At 34.3% G+C, this 22,025-nt stretch overlaps 1 protein-coding gene across 1 annotated transcript in view; it reads left to right on the forward strand.

Annotated features, from left to right (window-relative positions):
- Window positions 1–791: 791 nt before the first annotated feature.
- The window catches only part of CSNKA2IP (casein kinase 2 subunit alpha' interacting protein), a 113,693-nt gene continuing 92,459 nt past the window's right edge, over window positions 792–22,025 (forward strand). Inside the window, exon 1 of the mRNA XM_053903237.1 lies at window positions 792–1,136. The gene's annotated coding sequence lies outside the window, so the exon portion shown is untranslated. The remainder of the gene's footprint in view (window positions 1,137–22,025) is intronic.

Below are 22,025 nucleotides of genomic sequence, written 5' to 3' on the forward strand. Positions count from 1 at the left end.
CAGAAATTAGATGAAGTGATAAGAAAGAAGGAAAACTGAACAGTAAGTATCCTGGAAAATGTTTTGAGAAATACGCTATGGTCAACTGTGTCAAATGCTACTATTATGTCAAGGGCAGAGACCAACCATTGAATTGAACAACAAGGATGTCAGTAATAATCTTTGCAGGCGTAGTTTTGGTAGAATAGTGGGCTTTAGGCCTGATTGGAGTGGGTTGAAGAGAATGAGAGGAAAGAAATTGAAAATTACAAATAAAGGCAACTTTCAAAGAGTTTTGCTGAGTAAAAAAGAAATGGAGTAGTCGTTAATGTGGAAACTGGGGTCGAGAGAAGGTTTTGCTTTATTTCATTACATGCTAGTTAGCATAAACAAAAAAAAAGTGATAATTTGGATAAGAAGGGAAAGAATTGTGCAGTGTTATCAGGTCTGTAGAAGAAAAAAACAATACAGCCAATTGAGTTAGAATAAAAATCATGCACATGAATATATGGCTTTATTCTCTTATCTCCTCTATCTTGGACAAAGCTGGTTATTCCCAAGGCTTTACTGTTTGCAATTTAATCATTTGTCAGTGCAAATATTTGAAAAATATGTCCACTAAAATTCTATGATTTTATAGAATAGTAACTTTGATTTCTTTGTGTTTTTAATTATGGACAGTCCCAAATTATGAACAATACATGTTTTAAAAATTGCTTTTTAAGTGATGTCAACAGTCCAAAAGCATTTTTCTAATAACATTGATATTGTATGAGGTAGTTTATCCTGACCAGTCCACAAAATCCTGTAAAGTAACTGAATTGTAACACTCATTATCTGAGAAGTCTCAGCTATTCAGACTTTTATTTCTATGGAAAAATTTATTCTAATTTCTAACCCAAGATTCTGGAACACATCTTCCATTGTGAAGTGGGCTTACAGGTGGGAGTGGAAACACAGCCTCCTGGTCATACTCCCCACCCTCATCTTCCAGCAATGAGGGTAGGCCATCAAAGTTCTCATGGCACCAAGGATTGAAGCAATGGGGTAATGGAGATCCTGGACATTTATTTTCCCACCAGTGAAAATTAATGAAGACTCAGGAGTTACTACAACATTAGTGATGAGAAGGAAGTTTCAGCAGCTAGAGTGTGTTGGTGAGTTCTTGGTTACATGGCTGTTTATATGATATACATATAAGGGTGTGTTAAAGTCTTTGTGTGTGTGTGTGTGTGTATGCACACATGCATGTGTTGTTATTTCTGTGTATACTGAAGTCCTGTTGACCTGAAAACCCAACATGTAAAACGTGCCAATGAATAAACTTTTGTACCAATCTTTGATTTTATGATTAAGAGATAAATGTTCAGTAAGTAAATTAAAAGCAGATTTATTCCCATATATGTACAGAAAAGTATGTATGTATGTATGTATGTACGGGAAAACTGCATTTCCTATATATTCTGCACCTACAAGATTGTGCAATGATTATGATGTATGTGTTCAATGATGATGCTAAAGGCAGAGAAAAAATCCTGAAGGAATTCTGAATCACCCACAGTTAAATTATTTTCAGCATAGATTCAGTACTCTTTGTAAATCTTTGAACATTGACAAACCATATAATTCTTGGGTAAAAGAACTGTTATTCAGAACAGTTCCCAATTATGGGGGTGAAAACTTAAGGTTGTGTCCTTAAGTGGAGAGACACTTTATTTGAGAACTATTGAAGGTTTTTTGTTTTGTTTTTGTTTTTGTTTTTTCACTTTTCTTATTGATCTTCTCTGGGTCATCATTATAACTGTCTCCATTAGCTGTTTTATGCCTGTCTTGAAATGTAAAGCTGATAATTTTAGATATACTTTGGACTTTAAGAATTGGAGGTGCATTTGCCTATTTGTGAGGACACCAAATAACTTGAAATTTGCTGGATGGAGTGTATATACATATATATATATATATATATATATATATATATCTCAAATGCACTAGAGCACTTGAGCTCAAAAGGTTTCAAGTCATGGTAATTACGACTCACTGAGAGTAAGAATTATAGCTAAGTAATTTTCTTTTCTTGGTTCAAAAGAAATGGGTACACAGATGTATATTCTGAATACTTACAGAGTCTTAATTGCCTGTCAGGAGGTAGTATTTAGGAGCATGATTAAATGGGTTAAGACACATCTAGAAAGGAAACTTCTAAGAGAGGAGGTACTGGTTAATGCTGCTTCTGAGATTGAATTTGAGATTTATAGCATACCCCCGTTTAAAAAAGAAAAGTTACATATGGTTTATGCACACATTGTTAGAAACTGAATTGTTTACAAATGATATATTTTATGCTGATTCATTGGCATTGTTTCTAGCATAATGATTGCCGTTTCAAATCTTCCTTTTGAAAAACAGCACAGACATTTTTAAATGCCAGGATGTCTTCCTATAATCTTGTTCTTCTAAGATATCACTAGTGCGGTGATCAGGAGCTATTTGTTCAATCATGACCTGTAAGGCTTTCATAACCTCTTATAAACTTAAGTGCCAAATCACCAGGCTGGATATAATTACGTTTTAGTGATTTCTTTGAGCTTTGAAGGCTAATGGATAGCCTCAAGTATTTAAATAACTGCTTGAACTTTCTTAATTGATACAAACTGTCTGTAATAATTCCACTTTGTCTAGTATGCCACATGAGCAGCTTTATCCTAGGTTTATATACTTAATTGATAGTGTTCAATGGTACATGATATTTATATGAGCCCTTGTCTTATTGAATTGTACGTGAGATAATCATTCTAAGTTATATTTTAAAGCTATGCACCAACTTCACAAATTAATACACTGGAATCAAAGTTTGTATGCTAGATCAGCAAATTTAGTAGTTCATATCAAATTTTGTCAGTCTTTTGTAAATATACTAAGACTTATACACCCAAATGATTTTTCCTATTTTTTTTCACATTGCAAATTTTTCTGGTCGCATATTTACATTTCAGTTAAGATAAAAAATAACCATGTTAAATTTACGAAAACCACACCAAATGATCTAATATCTAATTATAATGAACAATAATTTGAAGACTTTTAATTTTCATTGAAGGGTTTTATTGATTTTCTACATTAAAAATCATCAAGATGTATATCAAGGAATAACTGGGTTCATATCTTGTCTTCCTTTAAGAAAATCATATCATAAAGTGTACAGTATATATTGACCAGAATCGGGATATAATGTAAATTGTTATAACATAAATGTGGAATGAAAAAAGGAATTATAAAAAAAAAAAACAAACATTTTTTGGAATTTCTCATTAAGAATTAACCTTAGCTGTGACTGACATGTGACACTTGGCAAACTTTGACATTTTATGAACAGCTGTTTGTTCATCTGTAAGATGGGGAAAAAAAATTATGCAGACTACCAATACTCAACACCTCTTGATATTTATGGACAGTCAATAAATGCTACCTTATCATTATCCTTCTTACTGTTATTGTCATTATCATAAGAAATGCCTTATTACTTTTTAATTTCACCTTGATTATAACAAGAAGTTATGATCCAGATTTGGCTTAAGATGACCTTAAATTATTTTCAAAAACAAAGTAAGTCCCCAAAGTATTAAGATATGATACCATTTATGTTATTTATAAGAATGTTTCAGAAAATCTAAAGGCAATTCATTTTTCTGAAAAGTAACTACTTGAGGCGAATACTACTTATTTGAAGGTATACATTTTTGTATGTTTGAAAACAATGGTGGTGTTCTATAATTAGTTATATATTGCATATTTTTATTCACTCTATTCTGCCCCTTAATAAATAGGTTATATAAAATCATATAAGTCATTAAATAGGTACTATTAAATCTAAATCACCAAACTTAGATTACTCTCAGATACTTTGCTTATGTATTATCATAGATGTGTTATTTTTGGTGTTGGTTTTGTTTGATAGTTTTTATTTAAAAAGATGTGGGGTGTGTGTGTGTTTATGTGTGTGTCTTTTTGTGGGATCATCAGCAACTAATATACCATAGTAAAAAATCTTTGGGATAAATCTTTGCTTCAGTGTTCTATAGATATATGATTTGAGGGTTTTGCATGATTACTAAGAAATCCTTTAGTATGGAGAAACTATATTATATTCAGAATTTATTTTATTAAAAAGGAAATTGAGTCATTTGCATACATCTTTCCCCATTGTTAGAAAAAAAGAGTAAGTCATGATTAAAACAAAACAAAACAAAACTGTATATAAATGACTCTGTTACATCCATTAATTCTTGGATACAGGTTGGTAATTTTGCAGGTTGATAATTTTGGTGTGTATTATTCCCAGTTTCAGGAATTGATGGATATGGGATAGCCATTTATGTGAAATTTTCTTTTCTACTGGTAGCCGTTAGCCACATGGGACTATGAACATTTGAAGTTTGGCTTGTGTGACTGAGAAATAGAATTATAAATTTTATTTAGTATTAGTTTATTTATATGTACATTTAAACAGCCACGTGTGGCTAGGGGATGCCTTATCAGACAGCACAATTCCAGATTCATGAGGAATTTTCATATATGGTTATGTTTATGCCATGGCTTGCTGCTGACAATGCCCAGAGTACAAGTGCCTTGGGGTGGCTTACCCTTAAACCAATCTTGTCATCTTAAAGACATGGCCCATGCAGAAGATTACAAAGCAAATAATGGCAGAGATGAGACTCAGATCTCCAGATATTGTGTCCCAGTCTCAGAATCCCCAACAGAACTTAATTTCTGACTTCCTTATGACAATTGATAAACTTGGTAGATGATGATAATGATTTTCAACAACCACAATAATTAAACTCTATTTCCCTTCCTGTGGTGCACTGATAAGAAATGAGAAAAAAGAGACAGAATAAAGGGGACATTTGTATAACTAGACTCTGCTTCTTATCTTTCCAGTGAGTCCGTTGACAGAAATGGCCATATTCCTAATAAGCATTATCCCTGGACTTGGTTAGAAATCATTAGTTGAATTCATTATGTGAAAGTCATTAATTTGAGTATAACATAATGCTATTTGATAAAGAATGACATCGATATATAAATCAAAGAGGGCAACTTTTCAGAATTTTCTGATAATAAAATATAGACTATTTTAATAATAGCAAATTCATGTTACAATGAAGTACACAGGGTCAGTAATTTGGGGGTCAAAAGGCCATTGCACATAAATTACTAAATAAATGTCCAAAGCCATCTAGAGACAGAGACAAGAATCTTTTTCTTCTTTTCAGTTATATACTAGCTGTTTGGTATGTTGTTCGTTTGCTAGAATAGAATATCAAACAGCTACCATCTAAGAAGCAAATAACTATAGTGTGAACTTTAAAGTTACCTTAACTGTGATGGAACACAGAAGAAATTGTCACATAGTTGTTTTCATTTTCCCAGTCTAGATTTCACAATGGATCTCTCAGGTCAATCATTCTTCTCTATTATTTTTAAGATTTATTTATAGGAGGACGCATAATACGAAATTCCAATCTCTGACATTTTAATAAGAATAATTTTGGCAGTGTTTCGCAGGATTACATTTTTAAGATTTCATGACTTGTAGGCCCAAATGCTAGAGACTTTTTGGTAGAATTTTAGTAGATATTAATAATATTTCTGCTAGAAACTCGAACTAGGCTCAAGTTCTAGTGAAAAGATATTCTTGAAATTAACAGTAGTAAACTGTTGACTGTCTGTAGGGGTCCATCTTGTGTTCAAAACTGTTTATAATATTCTGGAGGTCCATATGAAATAATTTACTCTCACCAATAAAATTTTGTTTGTGGAAAGGGCAAAGGCTCTGAGCTTAAAATGTTTATATATATTTAACTTGCCATGAAGGCATGTGCTTTTTATTTCCTTGAGACATTGTTTGAAAATTCTCTGTTTAAAGATGTTCTCCAAACTTTAGTAATAATCATAGGTTCATATTGAGCAGCTTGTCAAATCTTGGGCAGAAAACAACAGAAATACTTGCAAGAGAGATTCTGAGTTTGGAAGAACTGAGCCCCAAACTGAGTTTAAAGTTAGATAAATGTCAAATTTGTGTATCTACATGGATTTGATATACTAATTCCTTTCTTGATATGCAACTTCTTTTTATCTTTGTAGGTTACCTATGAATATCAAACTGACACCCATTTAAATTTGCTCTCTTGTATTCCACTGGAAAGATCCCTGTTTAGAACTACAGGATATAAGGGCAAGCATACACATTACTCCTAATAAATTAATAATGAAGAGAGAGCTATCATTACTACATTGTAAATTATACAGTAAGTCTTAGGTGATTTATTTAGTAGCTTAAACACCTAGGAAATTTCCCTAGTTGGCAGCAATTGGAAATGCATATTAATTGCATTCTCCATCCCACATCTGAAATAAAAGGAGAATGTCAGGAATAGATTAATTCTGGTTTCCTTTTGAATATCATATTTTAATTTCTTCTATGTTTCTTTAATCTTTTTAGCAGTGCTTAAGGATTGGAAGATGTTGATTAAAGCACTTCCTCTGATTAATTATATTTTGGCTTTCAACTGTTTTATTTTATTTTAAAATGAAGTGCACACACATTGTCTGGATTATGTGAGCATCTGCTCGTCTCTGCAAATATTTATATAAATCTTACTGCCACCCTGTTCCCTCCAAGTTCTCACTGCTTAGCTAATCCTGATTGCATCTCCTCATTAAGCCATCTTCAGGATATAGAAACATAAATAAAACAGACTAACAGCCCACATTTCAGGGATATTTGTGTGCATGGCTTACCATTTAACTCATGTTATTAAATTCTCAGAATTCATTCTGAAATTACAGGGTTTCCTTTACCTCTGCTTTCTTTATTTATACATCTGATTATTATTAACCTAAGAACTATTTTGGATATAATGACTAGGACTTTATCAAAAGGATGTACTATTTTTTAAGAAAGGTCTATGAGACTAATATGACTAAAAATTTAGAATTTAGTAGGCGGCTTAAAGATGACACATAAATGTTCAATATCTCCTGTTTTCCCCCCTTTAACTATCCTTCATATTTGTTTCTTCCTTTGTTATGTATCTGTGGGCTCAGAAAATAAAAGATAGTACCCCTCCACGGGGATGGAATGCTAGGACTTACTATAAAGATTGTCCTTCACCTGGGTTTCCTTAACTAATTATGGCTTTCATATGGGGACAGTACTTTAATCTGGGGTCTTAGCTTTATTTCATGCTTTGATACAGAGTGAGAGACATCTATTTGACTTCATTTTACAAATTGTCCTTTGACCATGTAGTTTCTGTAGAAGGAATGATTTTTTTTTGATAGTAGATTTCTAAGACTGAGAATTTCTCTTCTTGCAGCTTTATGTAATTATGTTCAAAGGGGTTTGAATTAAAATGGAACAGATGTGTCCATCTTTAATTATGGTGTAACAAATTGTGTTACTCTAAGGCTTTATTAAGCGAAACGCTCATCTTTATGTAATAATGGGTCAGACAGTTTCAAAATGATATCGGTGAACACAGTGTATTGCCTATTTCAGTTAGACTTCAAAAGGACTGTTAAAATTCAGAGGCTCTGCATGTAGAACCAGAAGAAACTATAGAAAATGTGCATTAATTTTTTTTTATTTCAAGTTAAGTGAAAACAATTGTTAGGAACATATGAATTTTAGTGTCATGTAAGTAAGACAAACAAGGTAACATTTGGCATGACAGGTATATCTAAAAGATAATGGGAATATTCAACTCTGTATTGAAAAATGCAATTTTTAGGCTTTCTGAAAACTCTTTTGTATTCTTTTGTGCAGATACTCTCTTATAAATGTGTGTCCAGGACTTTTTTTTTTGGAGGGGGGATCACTTCTAAGTCAGTACCATGAAGTCCTTTTTAGAACTAGCTGGCAGCTACTTAACCAAAAATTAGCAAGAAGAATATGGATAGCACAATTCCTGTGACATGAGTCCCATTCCAAGGTTTCCATTTCTGTCTTTAGTACCATAATCCTTTAATGCTTCAGGACATCTCCAACCCCTTATACTTTTTCCATTCCCATAACCCAATCTGTCACCAATTATTAATTTTATTTTTTATTTTCTTTCTTTACATACTCCCTCTGCTTCATTATCAACCACCACTGGAATCCAGGTTCCATTACCTCATATGCCAATTATTCCAAAAGTTTTCTAACACATTTTCTTGACCCTTCTCTCCCCTTTTCATTCTCTTCTTCAATTCATTGCCAATCTAGTATAAAATAATAATTTTATTATGATGCATTGTTTTCTAAAATATTGTGGTAGATATAAATTGTCTATTGTACAAGGCCATACTTTTAAGTCTAGTCTTCCGGATCATACATAATCTCTAATCACCTTCTTCTCACTACTCCTCAATAAAGCTGGTGATACAATCTTCCTTTCATCACATCTTTCAGTAACAAAACCCAGCCTATTCCAGGCACGGTTGTTCACTGCATACCAAAATATACACCTTTATCTTCACCTCTGCGCTCTTTCTCCAACCTACGATGCCCTGCTGGCTTCCTCATTAAACTTTCCCTTTCTTGAAAGGTCAGATTCATCATGATGTGTTTTTTTCTTTTTTGCACTTTTCCCTGTCCCTGAGTTGTCAGTTCAGTTTTGATTCATACTTTAGTTATTTTCTGAACTAGCTTTGAGTTTTCATAAATATCTTAGTCTTGTGAACCAAGGTCTAATTCACAGAGTGACTCAGTGAAAAGTATACATTGGTTGATCAATTGACATGCCTTCTTTGAGGGATTCATTGCTAAGACTGTCTTTGTGTTTACTGGGGTGGGCAGAGGGCAAAAACAGGAGATGGGTAAGAGAAAAAATTGGGAACACTAATATTTTATTTTTTACAATGTCTGTAAAATTGTTGGACTTAAGGAAACACATAGACTAAATGCAATGATGAGGGAAAAAAAGTAAACTTCACAGAGCTGTAGTAAACACCAGATGTTGAAAGAGGATCTTACCAGACTAGCCATCTTCATCTTTCATCTCTAGGAGACAAATTACAACAGAGAACCAGAGTAAACATTAAGAAACCATAGAGGACATTAAGTGAGAATGCAGAGCTATAGATTTCAAAACAGAAGACCCACCCAGAGAGCCACTCAGTTTGTCCCTTCATTATCCAAGGCTGCTGCTCTATGTCCTTCTGCCTCCATAGGGATCTGCTGGTCTCTGTCCTTCGCTTTCCCCTCCCTTCCTGCAATAGATGTGCACACTCACATTTTCAAGATCCAAGGAAGGGAACAAAGCTTGATTCTCTGATTCACCCAGAACATTGACCCAGAACCTCTTTAACTCTGTTGAATTAAAAATAAGACAAGAACTAAAACTGAGTTAATGATCTAATATTAGAAATCAAAGAAATGTTGATCCTTGGCTTCTTCTGGTTCACTCAGAGTATTTTTATGACTTGAACATATGCAGTATAGGATTTTTCTTATCCTTCAATTACCAATTTAAAGCAACATAGGTATCAGTTATATTAAAAAGTATGGAGTAAATTAAAAGTAATATACCAAAGTGAGATGCTACAAATGAATAACATCTTATGGCATGAAATAAATGGGGCAAAGCGGACAGGGCTTCAAAGATGTGGATGTCTTGTCTTTCATTTTTCTAATATCAAAATGATTACAATGCTTATAGAAAATTTGTACAGAGAGAAAAACAGAAGATAAAAAGCTTACCTTTACTCATCTACCACCAAGTGATAACATCTTACCAAGAGGTAGTTTTGTATAGATAGACATTTTTTTATTACAAAATGATACCTCATTTATGCTGTTTAAAAAAACTTTATACTTAACAATATACAGTCTTTTTTCATGTCAGAATAATATTATACTAGAGCTTTTATGCCTAATTTAAAGCAACATTGAATGTAAGGTAGCTCCCATTTGCCTTATTAGAAGGTCAATTTATTGAGTTACAAAGACATTTAAAATCATATATTTTAGCAAACACTGAGTTAATTTTAAACTGCTAATTTTTAAAAATTTCATATTTCATGAAATGCCATTAATTTTTCATCATTGGAGACTTTCTTTTGAGTCACCAGCTTTTTAGAACCCATCATCTATACTTGGTATCTGTTTATGATGCTTACTGGAAATTTTATCTCATGATATAAGTATTCATTTACATAACATTAAGATTTATAGTATTTTTGTTAATCTCCACAATATAATCATTTATCATTTCGCTTTTAAAAGTGATCTTCTTTACTACAATACCAACACTTGGAATTGTGTGGTCAGAATCCGGTAATGTGTTAATTTTCTACAATTCCATTATTTTAAATTTCAGTCTTATTAACTACCTGTCTATATCTATCTCTCTATTTATATCTATCTATCTATCTATGCATCTGTCCATCTATCATCACATATCTAAATATATACACATATAAAACTAACACTGATGAAGGCAATTTTGGGCTCATATCTTCTCCTGGGCCCTGAAATGCCATTCAAGACAAAGAAATTAAGAAAGCACCATTTGGAAATATTGATTTTAAGCTAACTCATTTTTTTTTGAGGGATCATTTTGAGGAAAAGAAATTTACCTTATATTTGAGCATGTAGGTTATGGGAAAGGGGATGGTAGGGGAAAATATAGAAAATATGTGTTTGAGGGTTTTTGTGTTTAACACTTGATAAAAACTTATGCTCTACAAGTAGACAATCAAAACTTTTTTTTTTTAAAGACATTGACTGAAGGTGATTTTATAGATTATCTGACTTAATACTTCTATTTAGTAAATAAAGAAATAGGACTAAGAGGATACATGACCTTTCGAGTTCCATAGTCATTTACAGGGAGCCTTTAAATTAGGCAGGTCTTGGGGGCTCCTGGATGGCTCAGTCAGTTCAGTGTCTGACTTTGGCTCAGGTCATGATCTCAGGGTTTGTGGGTTTGAGCCCTGCTTTGGGCTCTGTGTTAACAACTCAGAGACTGGAACCCACTTCAGATTGTGTCTCCCTCTCTCTCTGCCCCTCCCCCGCTTGCACTCTATCTCTCTCTCAAAAAGAAATAAACATTTAAAAATTTTTTTTTAAAAATTAGGCAGGTCTTCAGACAGTGTATTGCTTTTTAGTCAATACCGTATTGAAATGTAGACTTTTGTATAAAACTCAGTAAAAGGTAGCTCCTATAATCATTAATTAATATTATCATCATTTTCTAAGTCTGTATTTGGTATAGAATGGGTGATACTGATCCAACAGTGCTGGGTGATGGTGGTATAAAAGTAGAGTGGGTGAGTGTAGACCATAATTCAAGAGGTTTGGCTGTAAATAATGAGGAAGGGAGTGCCTGGGTGGCTCAGTCGGTTGAGCATCCAACTCTCTTGATTTTGGCTCAGGTCATGCATGATTTCTCAGTTTGTGAATTTGAGCCCCATGTCCTAGTCTGTGGTATGTCTTTTCACCTTCCTAACAGTCATTTGAAGAGCAGAAGGGTTTTGTTTTTGTTTTTGTTTTTTTAATTTCAGTAAAGTTCAACCTAGTTTTTTCTTTTAGAAATGGTGATTTTGATGTCCTTGTCTAAGAAATGTTGACCTAACCCAAAGTCATACATTTTATAGAAATTTTTAGAAATTTTATAGTTTATGTTTCACATTTAGGTTTATGACCCATTTTCAGGTTTTGTTTATATATAAACATGAATATAAATATGTATACAGTATAAGGAATGGATCAAATTTTTGGTCTCTGGTTGAAAAGACAGCCCTTTTCCATTGAATTGCGATTATACTTTTCTCAAAGAAGATCAGGTGTTTTTGTTTGTTTGTTTGCTTGTTTGCTTTTATTTTTTGGTAGAGATCTATTCTATTTCATTGTTCTGTGAGGCTATCTTAAAGCCAGCACTACCTTATCTTGAACACTGTATCTTTGTAAGTCTTGAGATCATGTGGTGTTAGCTCTCCAAATTAATTTTTACATTTCAAAATTGTTTTGGATGTTCTAGGTCCTTTGTATTTGTATATAGATTTTAGAATTGGCCTTTTAATTTCTATTAAAATGCCTGATGGAATTTTGATTGTGATTGCGTTGAATCTATAAATCAATTTGGGGAGAATTAGTATCTTAACAATATTCAATCTTCTGATCCATGAACAACTTTTATCTTTCCATTTCTTTAGATCTTTTAATAATTTACTCAGCAACATTTTTTGTTTTCTTTTTTTTATTTAAAAATTTTTTCTTTAACGTTTATTCATTTTTGACAGAGAGAGAGAGACATAGCGTGAGCGAGGGAGGGGCAGAGAGAGAGAGGGAGACGCAGAATCTGAAGCAGGCTCCAGGCTCTGAGCTGTCAGCACAAAGCCTGACGCTGGGCTTGAACCACAAACCGCCAAAGTCAGAGGCTTAACTGACTGAGCCCCCCAGGCGCCCCATCATTTTGCTTTTTCATTGTACATTTCACATCTTTTGTCAAATTTATACCTAAGAATTTCATTTGATAATATTGTAAATAGTTTTTTTAAATTAGTTTTCTATTATTCATTACTACTAATTAGGAGTACAATTGATTTTTATAGATTGATCTTGTATCTGGCAATTTTGAGAAGTAATTTATCATGACTAGCAGCTCTTGGTAAATTCCATCAGAATCTCTTCCAGACAACAATATCAACTGCAAATAGACAGGTTTATTTCTTTATTTACATAAAAATGCCTTTCTCAGGTGAATAATTACAGTAGCTAGAAATGTCAGTACAATGTTGAATAGATGTGGCAAGAGTGAATATGCTTGTTTTGTTACTGAACTTAAAAAGAAAGTATTTAGTTTTTGTGCAGGATTTATATTAGCTGTATTTTTTAAAAATCGGGAATAAGATGAATATTGGATTTTGTCAAAAGTTTTTACTACTACTGACATTATAATTTTTTTTAATTCTGTTAATATGGCGAATTACATTGATTTTCAAATGTTATAACAATCTGCCTTTTTAGGATTAATCCCTATTTGGTCAGATACATGAATCTTTACATATATCTATATATCTGTATCCATATGTAAGATTCTATTTTCTAAAACTTTGTTTACAATTTTTGTACCTATAATGAGGAATATTGGTCTTTATTATTCCTTCCACTTGCTTTGGGCTTTATTTGCTTTTCTTTTTCTAGTTTCTAAAGGTGGAAACTGAGGTCATTGATATGACTTTTAATATAAGCATTTAGTGCTATAAATTTCCCCATTAGTATTGCTTTCTGGTATTTTTTCAAAAAATTAATTTAAAATACTTTCTAATTTTTCTTCAAGTTTCTTCTTTGATGCATGGGTTATTTGGAAGTGTATTTTTATTTTTTAAATATGTGATGATTTCTAGAGATTGTTCTATTATTGATTACTTTACAAATTTATTTTAATGTTTATTTATTTTTGAGAGATAGAGACAGAGCATGAGTGGGGGAGGGGCAGACAGAGAGAGGGAGACACAGGATCTGAAGCAGGCTCCAGGCTCTGAGTTGTCAGCAATGAGCCCAACACAGGGCTGGAACTCACAGACCATGAGATCATGACCTGAGCCAAAGTCAGACACTTAACCAACTGAGCCACCCAGGCACTCCAGATTTTAATTCCACTGTGGTCAGAGAAGATTTTTATGGATTGAATGCTTTTGAATTTATTGAGACTTGTTTTATGACTTAAACTATGGTCTTTATTGGCAAATGGTCTGTTTGATCTTGAAAAGAATTTGGATTTTGATGTTAAATGGAGTGTTTGTATCTTTTAAGTTTGTATATTAGGTTGCTTGAACTTGTTCCACAGTTAATTGATTCTCTTTATTTTTTTAATGTTATTTTTTCCTCTGTTTTGTTTTTAATAGTTCTATTATGTCCTCTAGTTTACTAGTCTGTTTTTTTTATTGCCTATTCTACTTAATTCTATCCTGTATATTTTTCATCTCAGCAAACTACTTTTGCTGTAGTTTTTATCTCTAGAAAGTAGATATGGATCTTTTTAGATCTTTCATGTTTCTATTTAATTTTTACATATTGAACATAGTTATTAAAGCCATTTTATCATCCTTCTCTACTAATTCTAACACCTGGATTAGTTCTGGGTCAATTCATTTTATTGATTCTACTTCTCATTATGGGTTCTGCCTTCCTGCTTGTTTGCAAGCTTGGTAATCTTTGACTGAAGGCCATACATTGTGAATGTTACTTTCTGAGTGCTGGATATCTTTTGTATTTCTGTAAATATTCTTGAATTTCATTCCAGGATACAGTTAAGTTACTTTGGAACAGTTTGATGCTTTCTGGTTTTCCTTTTTATATTTGTTTGCTAGAGCTAATTTAGGGTTATTATTTTTCCTTATCATTGAGGCAAGACCTTCCTGAGTGGTCCACCTCATTATCTCTAAATGATGAGGTTTCTTAGTCTCAGTGATGTGAAAAGGACTCTTTCTGACCCTGTGTTAGTTCCAAGCATTGTTCTTGATATTTTTTTCTCCCTAGTTTTGAGTAATTTCCTCATGTGCATGCATTGATAATTTCTCTGCTGAATAGTTGAGGGGATCCTCTATAGCCATCCAGGGTTCTGTCTCAGTGAAAATTCTGTCCTCTCTGGTACTCTGTCCAGTGAACTATAAGAGCATTATTATTTCTGTACTCACCTGTCTGTCTCCTCAATTCAAGGGGTCCATTTGGGTCCTGCTGGCTTCTCCCTCCCCATATTGTGGCTTGAGAACTCTCTCAAGACAGTAAACTAAAAAAAAAAAAAATTGTAGGGCTCACCTGATTTGTTCCCTGTCTCTTCATGATCACTATAATTTTTTGACTGGTGTCCAAAGTCTTAAAAAACTGTTTTGTAGATTAAAAAATCATTTTATATGTTTTGTCTGGTTTTTTTGGTTGTTGTAGGGGAGATTGTTTTAGGTGGGGTAGTAAATCTGGTTGCTGTTACTTCATCTTGGGTAGAAGTAGAAGGTTCTTTTAGCTTGACTCATAATTTTGAAATATTTAAAAATATTGTATGTGGGCCTCCAATTGTACTGTTGCCCTGGCCTCAGCAAATATAATGGTGGATCTGGGAAAAAGAAAGGAATTAAAATAGGAAAAAAAAATGGAAAAAAGAGGAATTAAAATATTAAAACAGAAAAAAAGAGAGATAATTGATGTAATAACAAGGTCTGAAAAGGAAAGGAATTATTCCTAAAATATTTTTTTAATGTTTATTTATTTTGAGAAGGGGGAGGGGCATATAGTGATGGAGAGAGAATCCCAAGCCAGCTCCATGCTGTTAGTGCAGAGCCTGACATAGGGCTCGATTCCATGAACTGTGAGATCATGACCTGAGCAGAGATCCAGCGTCAGGCACTTAACCAACTGAGACACCCAGGCACTCCTATTCCTAAAATTTTTTTGTTTAATTAAAAAAATTTTTTTTAATGTTTATTTATTTTTGAGAGAGAGAGAGACAGAGTGTGAACAGCGGAGGGGCAGAGAGAGGGAGACACAGAATCTGAAGCAGGCTCCAGGCTCTGAGCTGTCAGCACAGAGCCCAGCGTGGGGGTCAGACTCATGAACTGCAGAATCATGACCTGTGCCGAAGTCCGCCACTCAACCGACTGATCCACACAGGCTCCCATATTCCTAAAATTTTTGTAGAAAATAAATAATCTAGGATATTTGAAGACTGTGTTTTTTAAAACATGCTGTCAGTATTTAGAAATATTGTTGTTTGTTGACATGTAAAAGGCTTACTGAACCATAGCAATAGCCTGATTCCTTTTGGAGGTCTTACAGTTTTGATGGTTCAATCCAAGTTATGTATCTTCCCATCAAGTTTTAGCAGTCTTGGTGTGGAGTAGAACATCTGGTAGACTAAATTTTCCTGTTCCTTATTTGGGGAAAAGAAAATGATGAAGCACAGATTTTGGGCTGTATATGAAAAAATTAGATGAAAATTAACGATCTTAGGAGTAAATGGGTTAAAAAGAAACTAGTATTTATTTATCATCTACTATGTTCCTTACCTACATTATGCTAATGTTCCAGATTTTCTCATTTTATCTTCATAAAAACTATATTAGATGGGCATGAGTATCTGCTAGATTAAACATAATTCCATTTTCTTTAGATGAGGAAATTGAAGCCTGTCTAAGTGTGCATAGCTAGGAAGCAACTGATCCAGGATGTGGATCCAAGTAGACTGATTTAAGAGCCCACACACTTAACCACTGACTATATTGCCAATGAGGTTAAAATGGAAATGGATTAAAATACACAGGAGAGCTGGAAGGATTGAGAGTTGTGGTAAGAAAGCAGGATATTAACATTAAAGATGTCAAACACAGAGTTACTTTGGATGGTGTTGGATCTAAGGTGGGTGGCTGGAGTAGAGTTGAAGTTAATGTAATTAGAGTTAAGGTAATTTAAGAATGTTTAGGCAGGGCTTTGGGAATTCATGTTCATGGATATTAAAATCACCCTTGATACTGGCTGAATTTAGGTAGAAAGTAAGACTAATGAAATTTTATTTTCCTATTTTGTCATACTGACTGGCTTTCTCTAGGCCTTTAGGAAAAATTCAGGAAGTTGAGAAACCCTAGCATCAGACCTTATTTAATCAATCAGGAAAGGTTCCCAGGTCCTCAACCTGCCAGCAGACAATCTAATAAATAGGAATATTTGGTTTTTTTGGTGTCCACTACTTATCATGACTTCTGAAGTTATCTGGGTCTCAGTCATGTGGCCCTTTGCCAAGGAAGGGCCTTAATGTCATTGTTTGGGACTTAATCTCTATGCTGTGGTCCTTTTGGGCTCCTTGGTCAGGTACTTCATCACTGCCAAAGAGGAATTCTAACACATACTAGGAGTAAGGTCATCTGAAGTTTCCAGCTGTAATAGGGGAATTCACCAGAATAAGTATATATTAAAGGGCCAGAACTTAAAGAATCTCTAACTTTCACGGCTGCTTATTTAATATTTGTCAGGTAATCTCATGGAATATCAGCTCTCCAATGTCATCTTAACTCATGGTATTATTTTAAGATAACATTATTTTTGCTGTTATTTTTACAACAGACTGTTTTATGAGACTTATTGTTTCTATAAATTCTCTGTGGGGATTGAAGGAAAAGGTGGTGCCAATTTCAGCCTATGAAAGGAGACCATCATGGATTCTATACTGTACTTAACAGGACTATAATGTGAAAATTAGTCCAAAAGTAACTGCGTTTTGGCAATACTTTCCTTCTTCTGATTTTGTTTAGTGTGGGTTTCCTGCTATGCAGCATTTGGTCCTCAGTGGAGGATTTTAAACTCTAGCACTTTGAGGTCCCACGGACCCACAGACCTGTTCTGGGTCATGGGTTTCCATTTGTGGCCAGTTTGATGATGAAAATGCTTCAAAGCATCTCAGCGACAAGGCAGTTTTGGCATTTTAGTGCAGGCAGTTTGTGTAATGGTTAAACCACAGATGTATGTGGGTATCACATTGTCATCATGTTCTAGAGTGAGTTGACCAAAAACCAAATGAGGCGGGGAAGACATAAAATGAAACTATAAGGCAAATTAGGAAAGAGAAATGTGTTTTGCTAAAAGAGATTTGAAGTTTTCATGTCAGCGAGTCTTAAAGTTTGGTTTATAAATGAGTCTGGAAGTTGAAAACAAAATACTTGATTTCCTCAAGCGATAATTCTATGTCCCGCAACACGTTTATATTTTAATAGAGAATGGGCACATACAGGATAATTTTAATTAGAGTGTTAAAGTGATCATTATTTTCTAGGATTAAAAAAGAGAAATAGGTAGTAGCTATATTGAAGAGGGAACATGAGGGGCTAAGTCAGAGTGAAATGTGTAATTGGAGCCAATGCAAGGAACAAGGGAATGTTTCTTAAACAGGCACAATTAATACTGTAAGTTAAAGTGTTCTTTAACAAACAAAACAAAACAAAAAACAGTTTGTGTCTCAGCCTGACCTCTTGCTATCCTCAAGAGGAGCTTTCTAATTCACGGGAGGGAATAAAAAAGGAAACCAAAGTGAAAAAATAAGAACCAAACAGTTGCTGAGTACACTGAGGCTTCATTTATGAAAGTGGTGCTCATAGTTTAGTCTTAATCGGTGATGGGACACTAGATATTTAAGACTGAGGCAGAGAAAATGCCAGGTAGGGACAGAGACAGGTAGTAAGGAAAGGATACATTAAAGGTAGTGTTTGAGCACAATGGCTTAGGACATGCTAAGCTTTATTTTTCATGTATTGTTACCCCGTAGTATTTTTAATAAAGATAAAAAAAATTCCAAAGAGAACTCCACATTTAATACTTACATTTCCTTATCAGTTATATTCTGTGTTTTTAAAACCTTAACTTTGTTGCATATAAGTGCTTTGGAGAACAGATCCCTAAGTCTGGAAAGGTCAATGCAAACCCTTCACACCAACAAAATGCACACTTTCCTTTCTAACACCCATGCATAGTTCTTTTGATGCTGTTGAATATTAAAGTAATGAATTTCAGTGTTAGCTACATTATTTGTTTTGATCTCTGGGCATGTGAACTAATGCTAATTTGCAAAGGCTGGTTGAAAAAAAACTCATTTGGATAACATTTAATAAAAACAATGCAAGTCTTTTGACTAATGGTAAGATTATAGTATTTGATTCTTCTCCCAAGTAAACAGATTTGTTTCCAGGAATTTGAATAATGGAAAAATGACCTTTAAGCCTATTTTTCAAGTGGAAGAGACTGTTCCATTGTGAAAATTAGTATACAAATATTTTGGAGAATACAAATCTCTAAGGAATTATGGGAAGCAAAAAATTATGAGATAAACCATATGGACTTAAGCTGATATTACTGACATTTTTCTCTAATGAGTAAACCAATTTTACAATATACATTTGAAAGATTTCTATTCTAATGAATGAGTTTCATTGTTAAAACTATTTCCAACTAAATTCACTCATTTCTGCTATTTTTTTTTTTTTTTTTTTTTTGGTTAATAACCATTTGTTGAGGGTCCAATAGCTGCCAAATCCTCTTCTAGGCACCAAACAGGCAGTAGTGAACAAGAAAATGTTTGCTTTTGTAGACTGATATACTTACTGAGAAAAATAGGTAATGAAAAGAAAAGTATGAATGGTATGATATCAAATCATGATAAGTTTAAAGGAGAAATTAAATAGGGACATTGGCAAAGTTGAGAGGCTACTTTAGCTAGACTGGTTGGGGAAAGACTATCTGAAAAGTTTGAACTTGAATTGGAATCTGAATGATGAAAAGGATACAGGTAAATTAAGATCTAGGGGAAGGTCTTAAAAAGAAATAATAATAATTAAAGTAACGTGAAGCGAGGAACATGCTTGGCATTTTTGTGGAGTGGAAAAAAGGCCAGTATGCTTTAACAAGAAAGAGAAAAAAAATCCAATGGTTAAAAATGATTAGGACACTTTTTGTCTCAAATAACCAGAAGTGCAAAGGTCAGGTGGTTTTCAAGATTGTTTGATCCTGTCAACCATATAGCATCTGTTGCCTATTTTATCAAGAATGGAAGTTCAAACATTTCCGTGCACCGTATCTTGGTATTGGAGTCATCAGGGAAAATCATGCAGTCAAGTACTGGACTAACTATTAGAGAAGAGACAGTGCAAGACAGTTTCTCTAGTGACATTGGTCCTCATTGGTCCCTTTTGGCAGCTGACAGAGAGTGCATACACCCTCTCGTGCTGCAGTCTGCAAGAGGCAGATACAACACTGGGTTTGTTCAGGTGCTCTATGATGCATATGATGCATATGATGCAGGTGCTTTATGATAAGCAGGACAGGGAAAGATACTCCCACACAAGGTAATAAATAAGCCCAGCAGAGACTCGATCTGAGGACTCGATCTCTTGGTGGAGAAGTATTTCAGGCCCAAGGCCCATCCTTAAGCAGCTGATGGGGTGGAAAGACTGCAAGCATGAGACTGCTTTTCCCAATAGTTCCCATCATCAAGAACCTAGTTTTTTCCTTAATTTGTTTTCCTCCCCAATATGTTTGCATTAACCTTCGATCTGTACCCCTTGAAGGCCAGTTCACTTTGTGACTAGAGGATGGATGTCAGTAGCTATCAGAGCTTCCTCATTCAAGTTCAGGGAACAAGAAAATTTCTTAGAAGAGAGGAGAGAAACTTTCTCAGAATCTCTGTCAACCTCTTCTCAAATGCTACCCAAATCTTCCAAATGATCAATCCTGAATTAATCATTGGCGAGGGGAATAGAATTGCCCTTAGGTAAATCAGACCCAGCTCTGCATATGTCTGGGAATCTGGGAAACACTGTACCCTTTACATTTCCGAGATAGGTAGCTTACATAGAAGAAAGAAGAATATGAAAAAAAAATCCAGGAGGATGGATGGGCCAAACTGTTGGTTAGGTAAACTGTAGATTATCTGATACAGGTATTATGGCTATAGTGAGCAAGGAGGATGGAAAAGAATGAGGCCAGGAATTTAAGCAGAGGGTAGATGCTGCAGAGACTTACAGGATATTGAGTTTGTATTCTATTCCAGTTAATGGGAAGGACAATTCCTAGATTTTTAAACGTGTGTGTGTGTGTGTGTGTGTGTGTGTGTGTGTGTGATATATATGATCTGATTTGTATGTTAAAATGATCATTGATAATAGGGAGTGTGACAAGTTCAGGCAATTCTTCCCACAGAAAACAATTACAGTAACTGGAAAATAATAAAAAAAAAAACAACAATAATTTGAAGATACTGGAAAATGACCAGAGGCAAGTAGAAACTTGAGAAGAGTTTACTACTGAAAGACTGCTACTGCGTCTTATAGAAAGTACAGTGTTGTGGCTTTTTAAGAAAACCTCAGCCTAAATGACTCAGTTGCAAGACAGCCAAATCACTGGATATTTAAGGGAAAATTCTAGAAGCAGAAGCACCAGAAAAGGTCTGAAATCCAAAACTCTGAGTAGAATATTTTGAAAATTCCTGGATGATCAATAAAATATGACCCCAGACAGGCTGGTGAAAAACCAGGGAGAAAAGAGATATGGGTTTGCTCTTGAATGACAAATTTGCCTCTGGTGAAATATTGTAGTTTGTTAGGCCTTTTTTTGAGTATATTTCCTAGTCCACGGAGAGCTTGGGTGGCAGAGAAAAGAAATCGTATGATTGATATGTCAGAAGACAGAATTCTGGGATGGAAAAGCAACTGGAAATTTACTAGAGGGGCCTGGAGGCAAGAAACCACCAAAAGAGTGAACCCCCAAAATCTAAGAATTGACTCAGCTAAATTTCTTGGCAGACATCTAAACTAAATAGGAACAGAGGAGAGCAACATGGAGGCTAGGCTAAAAAGCAGCAGCTGGAAGCCAAGAAAACTTGGCCAGCAGTATCATCTTCTCCACACCATGGGGAAGACAAATTTTAGTTTGGATCCAGGCAAGCTAGTGGTTTACTGGAACCAAAAGCCAATAATCCTAAGAAGAAAAGAGATTTCAGAGTCTCTACAAAATATTATCTGTTATGGACTGAATGTTCTTTCCCAAATTCATATGTTAACACCTCATCTGCCAGTGTAGCTGTATTTGGAGATAGGGTCTCTGAGGATGTAATTAAGGTTAAATGTGGTCTTAAGGGTGGGGAACTGATCCAAAAGGCTTGGTGCTCTTATAAGAGAGACTAGAGAACCAGCACACACTCTCTCTTTTTCTGTCTGCCTGTTTCTCTCTCTCTCTCGACATACACACTGAGGAAAGACCATATGATGACATCGTGAGAAGATGGCTGTCTGCAAGCCAGGAAGAGAAACCTCATCAGCTGAACCTTGATCTTGGACTTCTAGCCTCCAGACCTATGAGAACTGGAAAATAATTTTCTGTTGTTTAAGGCACCCAGTTATAGTATTTTGTTATGGCAGTTTGTTATGGCATTATCTATCATTACAAGTTTGCAAAAAAAGAAAAAAATGCTAGCCATGGAAATAAATTAGAACGTATAACTCAAATGCAGGAAAAAAAATCC

The sequence above is a fragment of the Panthera pardus genome, unplaced genomic scaffold, assembly GCF_024362965.1.
Source record: "Panthera pardus isolate Hobbes unplaced genomic scaffold, ASM2436296v1 HiC_scaffold_16, whole genome shotgun sequence".
Taxonomy (NCBI): Eukaryota; Metazoa; Chordata; class Mammalia; order Carnivora; family Felidae; genus Panthera; species Panthera pardus.